The 17076-nt window shown below is 47.3% G+C and overlaps 1 long non-coding RNA gene across 1 annotated transcript; it reads right to left on the bottom strand.

The window, feature by feature from the left end:
* Window positions 1-881: 881 nt before the first annotated feature.
* On the bottom strand, window positions 882-8510 carry LOC132015266 (uncharacterized). The gene is made up of 3 exons (XR_009403607.1): window positions 8345-8510; window positions 6568-6657; window positions 882-1253 (listed from the first exon to the last, which is right to left on the bottom strand). It is a non-coding gene; the product is annotated as an uncharacterized LOC132015266 (long non-coding RNA).
* Window positions 8511-17076: the final 8566 nt, after the last annotated feature.

Raw genomic sequence — 17076 nt, 5'->3', positions numbered from 1 at the left:
GCCCCTTTGTGGGCCCTTTACATCCATTTGTATGCGGGAGCCTCCTGTCAGCCCTCCAAATGGGTCCTGGGCTCTGCAGTTTACAGAAAAGGGAACTGACTTGCCCGGGTCATACAGAAAATCCTGGACAGGACTGGGATTTGAGTCCTGGTGTATCAGAACAAGAGTTTTGCCATTGTTAGTAGTGCCCACTCCTCCTTCTCAGAGTTAGATTTTGCTGTGATGAAGGGGTGGCCTGCAGGAGAGGCTTCAGGGCACAGGTCTCCTCTAGCAGAGGAGGCTCAGGCCGCACTGCTGTCTTTCTCAAACTGGGATGTGCCATGGGTTTTATGCATTTATTTATTATTATTTGTGAGCTTTGGTGTTCTTTCCAGCAGACTCACATCAGGAAGTTAGGAAGGGGGCTATCGGGGGTGGGGCGGATGAAGGCTATGCATATCTCAGGACAACTGAGCCTCTGCAGACTTGGCCTCTGCTCTTGGGGGCCTGTTACCCTGCACCCTAGCAGGCTCGAAAGTGTCTGGATCTGCAGCCGCCCCACGTCACAGTGGAATCTTGACCGTCTGCACTGGAGGGGCCAGGTGGGGACTCAGACCAGGTGGGCTGAACCTGAATAGCTCTTAAAGTTGGTGGCACAACTGGGACTGGCCTCTGGGAATTCCAGAACTTTCTCAGGGCCCTTTCTGCCCAAGGTGAATCCCTCCAACCTCCCAGCTCACTGCTATGAAGGTTGAAAAGGGTAGTGAAACCCACTGATGCCGGTGACCGAAGGGTCTTCCCTGGAGGGTTTTTTTCCTCTCTGAACTTTACATCCCTGAAGCCAGCATGAACCCAGAGAAGCTAACTTACTTGTTCAAGGTCCCACAGCAAGACAGGCAATCCAGAGTTTTGACCTTAGTATTCATGTTGTGGTTTTTAGAAAATTCTGGTTCAGGTTTTTCTAAAAGGCATTATGAATACAGTCCAACACGGCAGGCAAGAAATGTTGTGTCTTTAAGAGAAGAGGTTCGTGGTTCGTGGGCAGAAGCTTCCATGGGCCAAAGCTCTTGACATCTTTGCCATCAGCCCCAGCTTCAAGAGGAGCATCCTGGGAGAACCCAAGACTTCTGGAGGTCTCGGGCACTGGGCATGAGGGCCTCAGCTGCATGCAGCCTTGTCTGGGGAACATTACACTTGCGGGAGAGCCCCAGGTACCACCCAAAGCCGGGACTCTGGCTTGAAGTTACACAGTCTGCAGATCCTCACACGGTGCCCTGGGAAGGTGATGGTGCAGACAAGACAAGAGTCAGAGAGGAAGGCAGAGTTGGGGTGGAGAAAGGAGACAACACAAGTAAGGTCATTTCTAGGCACAAAGAGTTTTTAAAAATCAAGGCAAGAAGCTTATCTCCTTCCCGGAGGCCCAGAAGGGACCTTTCATGGCAAATATGACTGGTTCAGTTTATTTAGTAGCATCAGCAAGAAATCTGATTTACCAGCAGAAGATGGAGAGAAGGCGGCTTATGAGCTAAACTGGCTCCGTCAAGAGCACAGTCTACTGAAGCTGACAGGTCTGGGAGGCGTTTTTCTGATGGCCGCGGTAGGAGGGTGCGCCTATATGTCCTCGCAGGCCCTCAGACCCCTCGGGCTCTCTTCTCCCAGAGAGCGTGTTGCAGGCAACGTGTGTCTCAAAGCTATGTTTGCATCTTGACAGACCCGTTCCACTTATGGGAGGAATAATGCACAAGAAAAAACCCCGCCGACAACAAACTGTTCTTTATAGTTTGGTTTTGAATACCAGAAAAAAAATTTCTGAAAATAAACTGAATATTGCGTGGTGGAGAAACAGTATGTTGGTAGTGGTATCTTACAATGGCACATGGTTAGTGGTGATAAAACCCTGTGATTATGAAGACTAGGTAGCAACAGGAAGAAAAATGCTCATGATGTAATGTTCATTTTAACATGAAAAAAATGAGATACAATAAAAATGAAACATGGTTGCATTAAGATAAAAACGAAAGAAACGAATGAGAAGAGTTATTAAGTTGCTGTGATGGGATTATTCTTTATTTTTTTTCTCTCCTTCAGTTTCCAGATTGTTACTATGTGCAAAGTGGTGTGAGAGTTGAAAACAGAATCTGGAACCAGAGGGTTTGGATTCAAAGTCCTAGCTTTACCACCAACTTAATAGCTGGGTGACTGTCAACCAAGGACTCAACCTCTCTACGTTTTGGCCCCTCATCTGTAAAAGTGGGGACAGTAATAGCATCTAACTCTTAAAATTATTGTGATTTAGCAGATGTAAATGCTATACAATAATTGCTGTATAGCTACTGACTATAAAAAATAAATTTAATTATCATAATTTATTCATGGCCTCATATCTTAACCATGAATCTGTGCTAGTATTGGTGTGGTTTTCTTTGTATTTTTTCCCCCTTATTTGAAAGCACTTTCATCTTCCAAATGTGATTGTCACAGTATTATACAGTGTGAAATTATCTTTTCTATTAATATCATGTTGCGAGGATTTTTCACCAGCATTTCTGATGGAGGACCATGAACCCTGTTTCCACCCCCTGTCCCCCTCCTTCAGATCCCCAAGACTCTCTTCTCTGGTTCCTACAATAAATACAGTGGTTGACTTATTGCAAATATAGTTGCAATTCTCCACCCTGTTTTGACAATGTGATTTTGTATCTTCTCCACCAAGATAGGGAGTCTAGTTCTCTGCTCCTTCAGACGAGGCTGCCCTGGTGACTTGCTTTGGCCAAATGAATGCAGCAGAGATAAAGGTGGGCCAGTTTGGGGGCCTCAAGAAGCCTGGGGTGCCCTCATTCACATAGGTGGAACCCTGCAGCTTCTGTGAACAAGTTGGAGCTAGCCTGTTGGAGGACAAGAGACCATGTGGAACAGGGTCGAGGTGCCCGACTGAGACCATCCCACATTCGCAGATCACCAACCCCTGAACATGTAAGAGGGCCCCGCCAACATCACCATAGATGAATTGCTCAGCTGACCTGTAGATTCGTGGAAAATATGAAATACATGTTGCTTTGGGCCACTGAAGTTGGGAATTTTTATTTTAAGATTTTATTTATTTAAGAGAGAGATAGGGAGAGAGATCATAAGCAGGGGTTGGGGGCAGAGGGAGAGGGAGAAGCAGGCTCCTCACTGAGCAGGGAACCCGATGCAGTACTCGATCTTAAGACCCTGAGATCATGACCTGAGCTTGCCCCGGGAGTGTTTTGTTATGTAGCTATGGCTCATAAGTATAATCCCAAGGAAGCAGGCTACTGCTGTGAGAGCCTCTGATCTAGTGAGCCCTTGGACAGGATAGACAGGGCATCTTCTTTACCTCCTCCCTTCCAGGGTCCATGGTACTGGCCCTGTGTCCACCCAGGTGTCACCCAAACTCACCAAAACCCTCAAGTCATCACACTCGTGGTCCTGGGTGGGTAATCTTTGTCTCTGCAGTTTGGGCTCCTTCTCAAAGACAAGGACAACCCCATAGTAGGGGAGAATCTCTCTGGGCCCATCCCACCCCGTCTCCCTACCGTGGGTTAAGTAATTTTGCTTGTCTTCAAAACAGGGAAGGTGGCGTGGAACTCTTGGGTCCCGGGCAGTCTGTGGGAGGGGCAGGTACATGTTCATGCTCCAGGGGTCTTCCAGAAAGACTTCCTAGCCTTCCCCCCAGAGCTTTCTTATCAACAGCTTCGGGACACCTGGATGGAAAGTGACCTGACAGCCTAAACAGCTGTCATTCTGCCGCTGCCTCACCCTGATGTCCCTCAGACTCTAACAGAGCTCACAAATTGAACACTCCATCAAAAAAAAAAAAAAAAAAAAGACGCTGCCATACAGATTTATACACTATACACAACTTTTCAAATATTTGGAAGAGTATTTTTTTCCTTTTCTTTTTTTTTTTTTCTTTTTTAGTGAACTGGTAAATGCAGTAAATTCAGCAAATTGGCTATTCATTTAGCCCATCGATTTTGGGTGTTGGTTTTGTGGAACTGACCCAGAGTCCTGTGCCTGCCACTTTCAGTAATGCCCACAGGCCTAGCACTGCACTTGCATATGAAGCAAAGCCCTGGAAAGACGTTTGAAGAGTCGTGTGTGCTGGTGGTGTCAGCTCAGGGACATCCTCTCGGCACACTCAGTTATTTTCTCCTCGGACAGACAGGTGTACAGACACTCATATATCAGGGAACAGGAGTAGAGAGGCCAAATTCCCCGAGCGTGGCTCCCCCAGTACCTCTGCTGTTGACTGGGCGGCATTGTGTAAGCCCCAGGGTCGGGCCAGGAAAATGGCGGGTGGAACCACCTTAGGCTTTGGTTTTCAGTGTGGAAATCGCTGGCCTCCTTCTTCAGGTGCCCTGGCAGGGCTCCGACTTCCTCCACAGCCAACAGTTGGATGTGTTGATGGGGTACTCGGTCACAGGCTAACACCTGTCTTTATAGTCATGACCTCACTGACGCCTTACCCGAGCCTGGCATGGTAGATTCTAGTATCATACCCTTTCACAGGTGAGGAGACTGAGGCTTAGCAGAGCTGGGTGACATGCTCAAGAGCACGCAGCTAGCAGGTGGTGGAGCTGAGATTCCAGCCCAGGAGGTGTTCTGCTTTGGGGCAATCTGAGGTCTTGGGCATGGGCGTGTCTTCTGGAGCTCACTGCAGGAAAGCTGCTCTCTATGGAGGAGGCAGTTTGTTGCAGTGGAAAGAGGTGGATAGATACAGGTTCTTGACTCTGCCTCAGATTCTTTCTGAGTCTCAGTTTCCCAATCTGTAAAAGGGGGACAATGCTTCCCTGGGGGTGGTTCTGAGGATTTAAATGAGATTATATAATAGGGACCTTTACGCTCTTTATGTTCGAAGTTGTTTGCAAGTTTCTGCAATTGAATTAAAAAATATATTTTTAATTAAAAATATATATTTATATATACCCACACACACACATACACAGAGAGAGAGAAATCCAGAGTCAACATGAAAGTTATGCACCTAGATTATTCTAAAGTGTTGAGTCACTAACAAAACAGCTGCCCTTGTACTGTGCACAAGGAGTTAAACAAACAGCACTGGCTGTTTCTCCTAGGAACTGTGTGTTTGTGTGTGTGCATGTTTGTGTGTCCATGTGCGTGTGTGCACATCCTTAACTTCTTTTTACAGCCTGTGAGTCCATCCTGGAGAGGGGTTTGGGGATGAGCTCACTCAGCAGCGAAGGACCTACTTCTCTCTTCCCTAGGGTTTTGCCTTATTTATTTCATGGAAACACTCTTCCTCCTCCTCCTCCTCCTCCACCTCCACCTCCACCTCCACCACCACTGGCTGGGGCCTCAGCGGGGAGCGGAGCCGCAGTCTGTCAGTCAGTGACTTACTCTCACCTCTCCTGGGCGGGTGCTTCACACTTGGGTCCAGTGTGTGAGTACTGGTTATTTTTATCCTGCCCCCAATTCATGTGATGCCCGTTTGGAAGGAGGGGCTGCCAGCTTCTCCAGAGAAGTGGCCTGATACTAAGCTACCCTGTCTCCCTCCCTCCTTCCCCTTCACACCCAAGCTCCCCTGGCACAGGACTCTCAGTGGTTGGCTGGGAGTGGGGTGGAGGCTCTGACTCTGGTCATGGGCTCCCTGGGCCATGGCCCCAGGGGAGCCAGCAGGAATGGGGCCTTCTCAGACCCCTGGAGGGACTTTAGGCTGCAGAGAGTAGGGGGCAGGAGCCCTGGATTAGTGTCAGGTCTGTGGCTCAAGGCTCTGCTGCTTTCCCCTGTGCGCTCTGCCTGCCCCGGGGCCGTGGGGCCCTTCTACTGAAGGCCAGCGGAAGTCTAGTGGTGCTAACTGCACGCTGGGGCCAAGCGACCACCATGAACCAGTGGGCACCCAGCCTAGGCCCGTGCTGGAAACCGGGGGTCTGCAACCCCCCTTGGGCTTGTCTCCTTCAGCATCCAGTGCCCCCCTGCCAGGCCTTGTGGGAGAGGGCAGTTTTGTTCTTCCAGGCCTCACCCTGTCATGGAGCCCAGCTCTGCACTTCCAGTCTGTATCCTGGGACTCTCTGAACCTGTGAATCCCACTCCCCTACTGGATCACCTTTCCTCATGTGCAACTCACAAGGTCAGCTTTGCCTTGGGTAATAGCTTCTGTGGACACCCCCCGACTCACCAGCCTCTCTTCTGTCTTCCATGGCCCCCTCTTGCCCATCTCAAGCCCCTATGACTGCTGCTTCCTCTGCTTGAACACTCCCCTCCACATTCCTCCTTCTGACTCCTTGCTTTTCTTCAGGTCTCAAATGTGGCCTCTTCTGATGTCACCCACCCAGGGTAGGGGTTGTTCCTGGTATCATTTCGAATTGCATTCCGTTCTTTCTCTTGACAGAAGTATTTTGTTCAAGATGATTACTTCTTTGATTTTTATTGGTGGGGAGGGTATGGTTCTCTGCATTAGACAGGAAGTTCCACGAGGCCAAGGTCATATCTGCTGTGGCCCCTCCATGTCAGGCACAGCTGGGGGCTGACCCACATGTACCACCTGTCCCATGGCCTCCCCAGAAGCTCTTCTTAACCATCTGGATAGGGTGCGGTGCTTACCTTTCCGGGTCATCAGGGCAGGGTTAGGAACTCGGGAACAGCATGGTCTACGTTTCCAGGGCCTGCTGAGATGACTAGAATTTTTTCTCCCTGAGGGTGGACACAGAGGGGCACCTTAGGGGACACCATGGTATTGGGATCTGTGAAGGAATGACTTGATTATGCCTCCACTCCCAAGGTGCGGGGGTCAGGAGTATTTATTCAAGGAAAATCAGGATGGGCCAGGCTATGGGAGGGCCGAGGGGGGAAGGGTAGGCCTGGGGGTGACTTTTTTTTTTTCTTCAAAAAGAACAAAATCAGTGTGTGCAGCTACCGTCTTCTTCACGTCCCTGTTCAAAAAACACCATCGCTCAAAGTGCTCAAAATGTGCACACACACACAAAGTGTCTATGCCCATTAACTCAGTATTCTCCCTTTGGCCATCTAGCCTAAGAAAATAATCTTAGATACAAGACATGTTTGATTTTACAGATATGCTTTTTACCACAGGCGTAAAACAGGGCAACGTTGTGAACCATCTAAATGTCGAAGCATGAAATTCATCATAACACATTCACTGGATGGCACGTTATACCTTCAAATATTACTTAAATAACACACACTGGAGCCTATGCCAGCGATGCTCCTAAATGGACTAGAGACTTTATGGGGAAAGGTACTTATCTTCAACGGGCTGTCATTAAGGTAACAGTGGCAGCCTCTCACATGGCCCCAAATCCGAGGTCTGGTAGACTGCATTGCTTTGGACGGTGCTGACGAGCAATTCTAATCACTGTTTTCTGTATTACATATGCAGCAATGTTCATGGCAAAAACTTTAGAAAACAAATACTTCTTATGATCCTAAAGCTCAGAGACAATGGCTGTTGATATTCTGGTGGAAATGCTTCCAGAATAATTTTGATCATAAGTATCTTTGGTGATTATAATAATACAGTGATAACAAAGAGATACAGCATTGAACATATAGAGATATATCAATTTCAAGAAAAAAAATGCTTGCCTGCAATATTAAAAAGAAATAAAATGTTGAACATGGTATTCTTGAGTCATGAAGGTATGGGTGTGTTTTGCTCCATCTCTACACATGTCTGTATCCCCAACTCCAATAAATGTTAAAATAACCATAATTGCTAATAATAATAATAATAATGATAATCATAGTAATAGGCATGATCTAGTGGAGTAGGCAAGAGAAAAAGCTCAAAATAGCTATTTGGTACAAGAAAGGCAGGAGAGCGAAAATATGCATATCCACAGAGGTGCGAGGACTATCTCCCCTACTTGCAAACACAGTAAACATGTCCCTCCACCCCACCCCATGCATCCGCTCTGCTGCGTCTGCTGTACGTGGTTGCTGTGCATGAGATCTGGAGATGTTCGGACTCAGACAGTCCACTCTTCCAACTTCCTGTCCTGAAAGCATGATATGCCTACAGCAGAGTGGCTCCAGCATTTCTAGCTAGGTAGGATTCAGGTGCAAGAATTAGTCTTGCCGGGAAGTTGTGTGCTTGCAGTCACACATCACTTTCTACATAGCTTGTGTGTGTGTGTGTGTGTGTGTGTGTGTGTGTGTGTGTTAGGGGAGCTGGGGTTATAGATGTAGATCAGGGGGTACTGCCACTGTGGATAGAGGTGTCACAGATTTCGGAGGGTGAGCCTGTCTTTCCGGGCCCAGGCCTGCCTCCTGGGGGGCCTGCCCTCAGATGTTACCTGATTCCAACCTCCCCAGGCCCTGCCTTTTGCTCAGGAGCCGGCTCCCCAGGAGAGGGCCCTACCTTCTGTGGAGAAGATGGAGAAGCAGAGGAGCAAGATGCAGAGCAGCCTGGAGATGACTAGAAGCCTCATGGCGGGGTGGCCAGAACCTCACGTCCCGGGGAGAGAGCTGTGCTGCAGAGGTCCTCCTGGGGCTGCCTCAGACTTTTATAGGGTGACACAGTAAGGTGTTTCCCAATGGGCAGGGCACCACCGGCAGCCCTGGAATTCTCATAAAGGGTAGAGTCAGCCGCTCCCAAGAGGAAAAAACCAGCTTTTCAAGAATGTGAGGGTATTTAGTGAACTGTAACACGCAGAGCTATAAATGCCCAGCCCGGGAGCTCCCAGCACCGGCCTCAGTGGTCAGAGTGGGAAACTCCCACCAGGGAAGGGCCACTTTCCAGTGTTGAACGTTAACTTTTACTGTCAGTAATTATCCCATCAAACACAGATCTTCCTGATCATTCCTAAGATGGGGCTGGGAGGGCCATAAAACCCTTTGCGAAGCCTCAGGGAAGAGTGTCAAGATATCCGCGAAATGTAGGGAGCAGAGAGCCTGGAATCAGAGGACCTGGGTTTGAGTTCTTTGCCATCTAACAGCACTGTGACCTTGCACTTGCCATGAAATGTCTCAGAGTCTGCTTCCTATTGGTGAGATGGACACAAGCCTGAATGTGCACACGTGTGTGAGGGGCCATGTGTGACACGGTGAAGAGCCATGAAGGAGGTGGGGCTGCAGCCGGACCTTGACAGATGTTTAGGATGAAATGAAAAGGCTTCAGGCACAGGGTCAGCCTGAGCAAATGTACAGAGGAAGAAAACATCTTACAAGGGCAGGTATAAGGAAGAGTCCGCCATCAACACCTACTAACTGGACATATTCTCTGGGCTAGGATGTGCACAGGCGATGCTGAAGTTTCTGCGCCTGGCCTCAGGGAGCCTCTGTTGGTGGAGACAGCCGTGCAGATACACAGAATTGTGTTTGCCCTTGTGGTAATGTCGTAATGTCCTTCTAACCATCTCTCTGGTTTCCAGCTTCCAAGGGCACATGGGAAGAAGCCAGTATCCGGTTCCATTACCAGGAATCTTGCTGGTTCCTGGCAGCCAATGCAGACATTCCCTGCTGTCCGAGACTGGTCAGTGGGGAGCTTCACTGGCCCTCCTCTCTGGCTAGAGATTAGAGATACAATTTAAACCACGTGCTCAGATAGCTTGGTGAGCAAAGTGGTAGCTGGGGATGTTTTTTGAAAGTCAACTCTTAGCATTTGCAGAAACTGTAAAAGCAATCCAAAGAAACTGGCTGGGCCACTGGACTTAAGGACCATATATCTTATCATGTGAGTCACCTGTCCAGCTCCAGCCTGATTCCCTATCCAGGCTGAGTTCTGAGCAGGCAGTGGCCGTGGCAGAGGGTGTGGTCAGGAAGACGCCCCAGAGCCTACCATAGACAACTCCGGAGCTGGAGCCTAGGAGAGACTTCCAAGCAGCCAGTGTTGGAAAGAGGGCTGGGAGCAGTGTGGGATGGATCCTGAGGTTGCACTTGCCAGCCAGCACCCTGTTCTTACTTAGATTGAACATTACAGGCCCATAAGCTCCACAAAGTTTCCTAAAGATGTTGTTTCCTGATATTAGAATTGCATCTGTGGTCCACATCAAGGACTAGCACCACTATTTTATTTATTTTGATGTGAGGTCATTTGGGGGACCCCACTGAGTTCTCTGCACAACAACACACCTTTGGGCTGCCATTCTTCCATTATCTGTGGTTGTAACAGGTACTTTTTGCTTTTGGCAGACTATCACAAGAGGAGAAAAGAGCAACTTCCTGCCAAAGGGGGCAGGGATTAGGCCAGGCCTTAAAACTAACTCCAGTTGCTGAGCAGTGGTGCAGAAACTAGACTCTCAGGCTAGTAAAGGGGGAGATATGTCTGGACGAAGTGGACTTGGGTAATTTTCCCAGGCCCCTCAGCCCCGCAGCTGTGGAACCAGAAACAGATGTTAGGTTCTCAACACGGTTTTTTTCTCACCACAGATCACAGATCAGGGCCAGAACTGGCTATCTCCAGGGTTCTTCTGTTCCTTATCCACTCACACATAAAATTCACAGATTTGCAGGTGTTCCTGGGACTGATATGTTTAAACAGAAGAATAGATTCAGATGTCAGAATTCCACCGTGCTTTGTAAATGCTTATGACAACTTACTGAAGCAAGCTAGGCCTGCGCGAATTTAAATAACACAGGGTATAAAGTTTTGGTTCCACCCAGGTTCCCCCAGGCTCCCCCACCCCCTTACCCAGAGACACTGTTCACAAATTCTCACTTGCTTTTTTAACATTTCAAAGATAGCTATCAACTTATTACTTTAAAAAAGGAAGAAACACCTTGGGCACTTCAGAATATTTGAGATCTCGTGTTGAGTTGAGGGAGGTGAAAATGAGAAGCGTTTTAACAGGAACAGCTACCTGTTAGTTTTTAAGCTTATGCCATTTGGGTACAAAAATAATATTTGAGGCTTTGAATTATTTCTAAAGATGATTTTGAACACTTGGAAGCCTTCCTAAGAAAACTCAGAAACACACTTAAGGCGAAGGGAAATTTACTAGGAAGGAAGTGTATTCAAGTCAAACTTGTGATTTCTATAGTCAATTAGGAAAATGCCTGAAGCGTCCCCACCCTTTACAGGTAGAGCATTTTTGGCAGGAGTTCCCACACCTTACTCTTCACCTGTGTGAGGCTTTCTTCCAAAGATGTTTTATGAACCTGCAGTTGATCAGAAATGACTCTCCTGCCTTTATTTGCTTAGCAAACTGTAGACCAGTTTTTATAGCAGGAGGGGCCAGACACTGGAGCGATCCTTCAACTGGCTTATTTAACAACCCCCCCGCACCCCCCACCAAGCTCAAGGATACAGATCTTGTATTTCCAGCTTGCAACAGGGGAAAATGAGGTTTTCTTTTATCTCACAAAAAGACTTGTGGTAACTTCTTATCTGGAACCAGGTCTGCCTGACTCCAAAGCTGAGTTTCTTTTCTAACATTGATTCTATGAGAGCTCACAAGTAGCTGAAAATGTTCATCTTACATGCCACCCTCAAACTGTACAATAAACCAATAGCTTCCTCCATGTTTTACAGTTGATCCGAACTTCCTCATAAGCCTCCAGCTCCCTTGCCTGCCTCCTGCTCCTGGAATAAGATGGTAAATCCAGGATCTGTCCCTTCTACCCCTGCCGTCACTGGTTTCCTGGGTTCTCCTAGATGCCATGCACCCTCCCTCTGTCCCCTCCCCTGTGGTGTGGACTGTCTACCCCTAGCCATGGCTGTGGGCGGTCCTGCCTCACCGCGGTGTGTGCCAGTAGGCCCAGGGCTCCTCCATGGAAATCATGCTGGAAGGTTACCTTTTCCACACCACCAAGGCACCTGGGGACACTAGTAGGCACTGTCTTTTTTTTTTTTTTTTTTTTTATCCTGCGGCCACTTATGTTGGTAGTGGAATACTTCTGAAGCCACTGTCTGACAGGAATATTCCCTTGGCTGCTTTCCTGTCTCTGTCTCCTGTCTCTGCAGCTCCTGACCCTTTGCCCTCATCACCTCACCCTCACCCCGTGGTTTTAGCCTGCAGTGGGGGGGACCAAGGACCCCTGTCTGCAGTTTCTGTCTTCCTCCCTTCCCTACCCCCTAGAGTCACAGGGTCCAGGCTCTAACCAGAGCTCTGCCACGTTTTAGCTTGTGTGACCCTGGCCAAATGGCTCAGCCTGTTTTTCAGTAAGAGAGTAGCTGAAGCTCGAGAGAAACATCTTTCTGAGAAGGTAACGCTCAAGTGTCGTGCTATATGAAAACAATTGTCAGACTAGGTGGTCCACTGCCAGGAGAGGGGGGCATAGTTTCCTTCCCTTTGTCGACAGCATCCAAAACATACCTTCCACTTGTGTTCAAGGATGTATGATGCTTCTTTAATGCAGAACAATGGTTGTCTTTTGTTGCATTTCACAGCAGATTTTTTTTTTTTTTTTTTTTAAATAGACCATTGGTGTTGCAGTATGAGGTATGAGGAGAGGGGAAGCATTTTTTTAAAGATTTTTTAAAAAAATTTATTTATTGGACAGAGAGAGATCCCAAGTAGGCAGAGAGGCAGGCCAAGAGAGAGGAGGAAGCAGGCTCCCCGCTGAGCCGAGAGCCTGAAGTGGGGCTCCATCCCAGCACCCTGGGATCATGACCTGAGCCGAAGGCAGAGGCTTAACCCACTGAGCCACCCAGTTGCCCCTCACAGCAGATTTTTAAAAAGCACACTGAGGGGCGCCTGGGTGGCCCAGTGGGTTAAAGCCTTTGCTTTCGGCCCAGGTCATGATCTCAGGGTCCCGGGATGGAGCCCCACATCAGGCTCTCTGCTCCGCGGAGAGCCTGCTTCTTCCTCTCTCTTCCTGCCTGCCTCTCTGCCTACTTGTAATCTGTGTGTGTCAATTACATAAATAAAATCTTTAAAAAAAAATAAAAAGCACACTGAAATTCAGGTCTAAATGACTCAAGAGCATGTCCATTTATAAACGTGAAGCTGGACTAAGAGGGTAAGGGCCAGGACAGCAATTGCCAGAGACTTGGGCAGCGGGGGCGCGAGGAATGCCAAAGTCGGTCACTTTCGCCAGCACTTGCGGCTGGGAAGCTGCAGGTAGAGTTGGACGAGTCCTGTTTGCCAGCATCTGCTCTGTGCTTTGCAGGTTTGGCAGCAGGCTTCCCAGAAGAGAGGTGTCTCCTTCCCAGATTCTCACCCCCCACACCCAGCACCACCAGGTCAGGGTGGATGAGCAAGGTGCCACCGGAGCGCTGCGTCCTGGGGGAAACTTAAGTCCTGTTGTTGCAGACACAGCATGGGCAGAGCTAAGGGGAACTTGAAGGCTCTGGGTCTGGTTCGTCTGAGCAGAGATGTGCCAAAGGCCACAGAGTAGAGAGATGTTCTGTGTTCTGGGTCTTTCCACTAAGTTCCTAAAACCTGAAAAACTTATTTAAAGTGCTCCAATGTTTTTCCATTAAAAAAAAAAAAAATTGCTTAGGGGCGGCTGTAATTGACGAAGATACAGAACACCCCAGTTTTCTACCAAATACCCGTTGGTTTTTTTTTCTGCTGCTCAGAACTAACAGTGAAAATCTTGGCATAGTCTCCAACTTCTTTGTAGATGACTCCTCTACTGAAATGCTGTAGTGAGCGATCTCCCTCGTTTCTGAGGCACCCAGTACGGTCAGGGAGACCTTTTGTGAGCACACACAGTCACAAACACATTTGGTTTGCAAGCAGAGAAGGCTGAGGGCTCAGCAAAGCCACGCAGGATTCCTCCCGATGCTGCACATGGGGGCTGCCCAAGCACTCCCCCTTTTCACAGAGGTGAGGAGCCCCCTCCAGCCCTCAGCCCTGTGCTGGGGTGTGTGGACACCTACATTCCTGTGGGCACTCACACAACTGCCCCCTTTCTCCGAACTCCCGGAACAATTAGCCTGGATATGTTTTTGAAGTTTCTAGAAAATGACCTCACAATTACCTTGGGTCATTATTTGCTATTTCTCATATTTTATCTACATGGTACCTAATAGAGGGCCCAATAAGCATTTGTTGACTTGATTGCTTAATAACAGTGACTTGTGTGCTGCCTGGGTGGCTCAGTGGGTTAAGCCTCTGCCTTTGGCTCAGGTCATGATTTCGGGGTCCTGGGATCGAGCCCCATGTTGGGCTCTCTGCTCAGCGGGGAGCCTGCTTCCTCCTCTCTCTCTGCCTGCTTATGATCTCTGTCAAATGAAGAAATAAAATCTTAAAAAGAAAAAAAAAAAGTGACTTGTATTTGGGCCCTAAGTTCCCCCACCTGCAGTTAAGGCCTTCGGCCTGCAGCATTCACTGCCCAAAGGCCAGCAGGACTCCCAACCTTCACTCACCATCAATCCCTCCCGGCTGCCACACACTGCCTCTGCCCAGCAGATGCTGTTTTATAGACTTTCAAGCCCGGCTGTGATGTTCATCCTTGTTTCTCCCCACAGTTGGTGCTGAGTTAATTCCTCCTGAGTAGCAAACTGAACAAACCGGTCAAATCCCTTACTCTGTTAACAGATCACATCAAACCACCAATGCTTTCCCTCTCAACTTCTACGGATTCTCCTGTTTGGAATCATTCTGCATTGCTGGGAAATCAGTCCCTTTAACCTCCATGGTGCACATAACTGGGTGGGGCTAAGTTTGTACTGTCTTGTAGAGGATTCCCCTATGAATCATCAGTAAAAGTTCCTACAATGAGGGTGCCTGGGTGGCTCAGTCCGTTGGGCGTCTGCCTTTGGATCAGGACATGATCCCAGGGACCTGGATTGAGTCCCACATACAGTTCCCTGCTCTGTGGGAAATCTGCTTCTCCTTCTGCCCTGCTTTCCACTCGGTTCTCTCCAACTCTCTCTCTCAAATAAATAAAAATTTTTAAAAATAAAAAGCTACAATTATGAAAAGATAATCCTTTAGGTATCTGTTCTTATAGGACAATTATTAGAAAGGAATAAGCCAACCACTGAAAAATAACACTTTAAATCCTAAAACTCCACTGATTTTAAGGTAATTTAGTTTTGCAAAAAACCAAAAAAACACCTAGTTTTAGTATTTGAAGAATGGTAATCATGAAGTTAAACACACATTAAAATTAAACACCCATGAAATTAAATACACATTTCAGAAATGAAGTGTGAAAAATACAGCATCTTGGATTTGAGTTAACATGACTAATGAGCAAATAAATTAAGAAATATAACACCCTTCCTGTGAAATCATCGTATGAACCTTGTTTCACCAAGCTCTGTGATGCTATGTAAAACCACCCTGGGGCATATATGTGAAGAGTCCAGGTGGACAGACAGGTAATCGGGCAACTTTTATAAAGTGCTCATGGAAAGCAGGTCTTATTTTCAAAAGTTGTTCCTCAAATTGTGTGCTCATCTTTGAGTGTGAATGTCAATGTGGTCTTGCTAGAAAGTATCAATTCTCTATTTCTAGATCCAGGGAGGTTGCCATACCCTCCCCGCACCCAATCTATGAGACTCTGGCCCCGTAGAAGAATAGCAAGCTGAGAGAGGCAGAATGAAATGCTAAGGCAGGAAGAGATTGTGCAGCGCCTGCTCTCATGTTAACTGGCCAGAAGAGCCCGCATAATCCCTCCTCCCCCATCAGACCTCTAATTAATTTCTCCTTTGCTTCTGGCACAATATGCTCCTTTTGTAGTTTTCAAGTGTCAGTACTGGGGGAATTTTCTCCAGCTTCCTGAACAGCTTCTTTACAAAAGGCCAAGTCTTCAAAGTCATAGCTTCATCTTTTCCTGAAAAATGGCTTCCATTCTGACTGCTAGCTAAATTGAGTACATTTAGGGAGCACTCCATCTTACTCATTACACTGACCTTAAAAAAACCCTTTGATTTGTAGCAAGAGGTGACCTCAGCAATTGAGAAAAGGAGTTTCTGGTACTATATATAAGAAGTAGGATCTGGGAAAGTGAAACATGATTACCACTTATTCTTAAGAGACTAAGGTCAATCCCCCCCCCCCCAAGACTTTATTTTGAGCGAGAAGAGAGTACAAAAGTGGGGTGAGGGGCAGAGGGAGAAGCAGACTTTTCACTGAGCAGGAAGCCAGATTCGGGGCTCGACCCTGGGACTCCAGGATCATGACTTAAGCCAAAGGCAGACACTTCAACTGAGCCACCCAGGTGCCCCTTTTGATAAACATTAAAATTCTAATGCTCTAAAGTATTTTTAGCAAAGTCTCAATCTATTTAATTTGTACAGTGCTTTTGATCCTCAAATAGGATTTCAGATCTGTGGTACTGGTCAAACTTTCCAAGCATAACTGGCTAAGACATTCAACTCTACCACTTCTTCCCAGCCCTAAGACCTTGTGCAAATACTGAGCTTGTGGGCTTCAGCTTAGTCCTTGGCAAGATGGGATTAAGAACCTAGTTCAAAGTAATGTTATGATTTATACAAGACTTAGCACACATTATGCAAATAACTGAATCATGAGCAATTAACAGGGTATCTGGACCCTCCTACCATATTGAAAGGACAAAAATCTCAGTTGTCATTCAGTTTCAAGAACTTGAACATGGATATACACACCCTCTATGTAGATGAACAATTTTAAGGGAAATGTGCCTGCCTTTCCCTCCCCACATGCTAACACTTTAAAGTGCACAGAACATATACGTGTTGTGAGCAGAAATCAGGCTTCAAGGGACTGGTATTTCTTGCCATCCTTCCCTGCTTTCTGACCCTTTCTCCATCACATTCTGGCTGTGAGAAAACACCCTCACTGCCTTTATTATGTGCTGGAACTCTTGCTTAGTCTTGGAAGACTTCTTCCTGGCACACTTTGGAAACTCATTGCTGTGCTCTTAGGACACTTGCCCTAATGGACCCTGGCTGTCTCCCCTGGGTTTCAGTGGCACGGTGCCTGCCACACTCATTTTCTGACTGCATGTCACAAGAGCATTCTAGGCAAACCAAAAGGGCCTTTATTTTTTGTGTGATTATTTTTAAACACACATCTCAGTTATTCTGTAAAACTTCAGGTGATGCTTCAGAAAATGAGAAGGTTTTTGTTTTTTGCCTAAAGCCTATTAATGTGTAGGTCTTCACTCTTCCTGTGAGTGATGTGAAGAAAACCCCTCAGCAGCATGTTAATAGAGCCTAGGAACCAGGGATTTTTTCATTACCACTTTATATAGTATTTTATTTTGTAGAAT

Source organism: Mustela nigripes, chromosome 4 (assembly GCF_022355385.1).
Source record: "Mustela nigripes isolate SB6536 chromosome 4, MUSNIG.SB6536, whole genome shotgun sequence".
NCBI classification, from domain to species: Eukaryota; Metazoa; Chordata; class Mammalia; order Carnivora; family Mustelidae; genus Mustela; species Mustela nigripes.
This window is presented reverse-complemented; position numbering and strand designations above follow the sequence as displayed.